The following is a 3,036-nucleotide window of genomic DNA, read 5'->3' as shown; positions in this document are numbered from 1 at the left end:
TAGAAACTTCCACTGAACAGTCTATTATAGTGTCAGAACTAAGCATATGCTTAAGAACTTAAACACTTTAAATGAGAATAATAGAAATTTTCCTTTACAGCTTCTACTCAAGTACAATCAATAAAGAAAACCACAAACTCTTTGATGTTTGTTTGAAGGAAAAGTAATTTCCTGTAAATGTTTATTGTGTGAGATTTTTCAGAAAACATCAATTTTGTTTAAACGTGAGATAAATGGCCTATTCGTTCCTTGTTCTACTTTTTTCTCATCATTAATCTGATTACTGTTTAAGACAAGATGGAAATATAATATTCTCATGTTAAAAAGATAGAAAAAAGATTTTATTACCCAGAAATCTAACTTTTCATGCCTGTGAGCATAAACATGAGCAGCAGCGCCCTCTGCCGTTTGTGTGTGGGAGTGCAAAAGCTTACAGCACCTGGTATTCCCAGGCGGTCTCCCATCCAAGTACTGACCAGACCCGACCCTGCTTAGCTTCCGAGATCAGACGAGATCGGGCGTGTTCAGGGTGGTATGGCAGTAAGGAAAGCTTTGCTATATAAAGGGCATTTTATAAGTGGCAAGTGTCTCACAGTTTGATCTATATTATTGTGCCAAGCTTTATATGTTACAGCGAAAGCATGCAGCTATTCGTTGTTTACTGCAGCTTCAACACTGAGCTGCAGAAATACTTTTCCCACAGTAACATCTCCATAATAACATATGTTAGATTATTATAGAACCGTGTGTTTTGTAATTCTAACATTGTTGTCGTTTGGAGACTTTAACTTCTATATAGAAGAGAAAACGTGTGCATGTGTCATCACAGCATGTTTAAAAAGGCTGTTTCTGTGCTCTTCTCTCGCTTACGGCCATACCACCCTGAACACGCCCGATCTCGTCTGATCTCGGAAGCTAAGCAGGGTCGGGCCTGGTCAGTACTTGGATGGGAGACCGCCTGGGAATACCAGGTGCTGTAAGCTTTTGCACTTACACACAAAACTGCAGAGGGCACTTCTGCTCCTGCTTGTGCTTAGAGGCATGAGAAGTTAACATTTATGGGTGATAAAATCCTTTTTCTATATTTTAACATGAGAATATCAGTTTTCCATCTTGTGTTCCAGAGTATCGGACAAAAGACAAACGTAGAACAAGGAAAAAAGAGGCCAAGTGTCTCACCTATAAAACAAAATGACTGTTTTCTGAATAGTCTCACACAGATAAACATTTGCAGGGAATACCTTTTCCTTCAAAACAAACGTCACAGACTGTGTTTCTCTTTACTGATTGTATTTGAGTAGAAACTCAGATTAAAATGGCATGAGTGCTCATAAAATGATTTAACTGTAAAAGTAGGTGTAGTGGATCACTTTGCATAGATGTAGATAAAAGTGCAGTAAGCAAAGACTACAGTGGTCATTGAGCAGCTGTTCCTATAATGTGAATCTGGGATAAGGCACAGATTATTTGTTTGCCTTTGTTTCCTGGTTCTTTCTTTCTTATCCAAATGGAAAAAGAGAGCATAAAAGTACTGTTTACAAGCAGCTTATCTATCTCATTGTGCCCACTATCATAAAATCTTGGTTGACTGAGCACTGAGCCATCTACCACTCGAAATTGAACCTGTGTGGGACAACAACAAAGTCCAGTATACAGTACTAAGTTTCAGTAATGTGCAGTTTTTTCTGTGGAAGATGTAAATCTAAATAGATGTCCTATTGTATGCATAATATAGCACTGAAATTTATAAAACAACTTCTAAAACAAATTTCAATTTATTTTAGATTTTCTCAAATCCACACACTGCTAAAAGCATACACACAGTCAAATACTTTTCATACGAGGTGCTGAAGGTTCTGCACCTGTTCTGTCAGTGCGCCCCAGGGCAGCTGTGGCTACAATGTAGCTGCCATCACCAGTGTGTGAATGTGTGAATGACTGAATGTAGTGTAAAGCTCTTTGGGGTCCTTGGGGACTAAGTAAAGCGCTGTACAAATACAGGCCATTTACTGTGCATGTGTTTATGCTCAAGTGTATGAATAAATTAGTCAGTTTTAAACAGTTGCAATTTAAACAGTAGAAGAGTGGCACTATATTTATATATTTATAAAGAATTTCAAACAACAATTAATTGATGCTCAAAGCAGGTTTATTTAATTAATATCCAGATTTCCAATTAGTTCCGAATTCATTCAGCAGCAAATCACATCACCAGTCACTTCAAGGCTGTATGTATTATTGCAAGGTAGACAATAATACATACAGAGAACCCAACAATCATATGACCCCCTATGAGCAAGCACTTTGGCGACAGTGGGAAGGAAAAACTCCCTTTTTACAGGAAGAAACCTCCGGCAGAACCAGGCTCAGGTCGGGGCGGCCATCTGCTGCGACCGGTTGGGGTGAGAGAAGGAAGACGTTTGTTGTAGGTCTGATTGAAGGACTGATGTGATGGTAAGTTGTCTGCTGCTCCGCTTTGAATATTGCGAGATTAGTTGATGGATTTCAAGCCAAATTGTGCCCAAGTTTAAGACCATATTCATTGCTTGTTTTTGTTGATGTTATTGTTTTGGGCTTTTTTTCCAAAGAATTTCTAGCTCCCCTAGAATTCTGGCCACCCAAACGATGATTGCTGCTGAGAGAGCACAAGGAGTTCTCCCCCTGTGTTATTCATGTCAGTGCAGGGGGTTCTCCTTGAGAGGCCAGGGTCGAAAAAGGGATGCTTCAGAACCTCCGAGGGTGTTATGCGCTGATTTGCATCCAAGGCCAACATTTCTTTGATTAGCCTTACAAATAATGATTGGCCAGTTTCCGGTCCCCGCCTAACCTTCAGCAGTTGTTCGAGGTCATCGAGACGCTTAAGTTTATATATCGAGTTTCCTGGATCGATAATGTGTCTCGTATTGAAATTGTTCTGGGTCTTAAATGTCCAGCGCTGTTTGTTGTAGTTATCCTCGATGAAGTAGCAGTCAGTGTACAAGCCAGACTCTAGGAGATGATCTGGTAGCTGACCCTGGGTTTCAATTATGAATTTTA

The 3,036-nt window shown here is 39.7% G+C and overlaps 2 non-coding genes across 2 annotated transcripts; one reads left to right on the top strand and one right to left on the bottom strand.

The window, feature by feature from the left end:
- Positions 1-427: 427 nt before the first annotated feature.
- LOC120732221 lies at positions 428-546 on the bottom strand. The gene has a single exon (XR_005695555.1). It is a non-coding gene; the product is annotated as a 5S ribosomal RNA (ribosomal RNA).
- A 318-nt stretch (positions 547-864) lies between these two features.
- LOC120732215 lies at positions 865-983 on the top strand. Its single transcript, XR_005695554.1, has one exon. It is a non-coding gene; the product is annotated as a 5S ribosomal RNA (ribosomal RNA).
- The last annotated feature ends 2,053 nt before the right edge of the window (positions 984-3,036 follow it).

This window comes from Simochromis diagramma, unplaced genomic scaffold, assembly GCF_900408965.1.
Source record: "Simochromis diagramma unplaced genomic scaffold, fSimDia1.1 OVJJ01000339.1, whole genome shotgun sequence".
Taxonomy (NCBI): Eukaryota; Metazoa; Chordata; class Actinopteri; order Cichliformes; family Cichlidae; genus Simochromis; species Simochromis diagramma.
The sequence above is the reverse complement of the archived record's forward strand: the minus strand, read 5'-3'. Positions and strand labels throughout refer to the sequence as shown.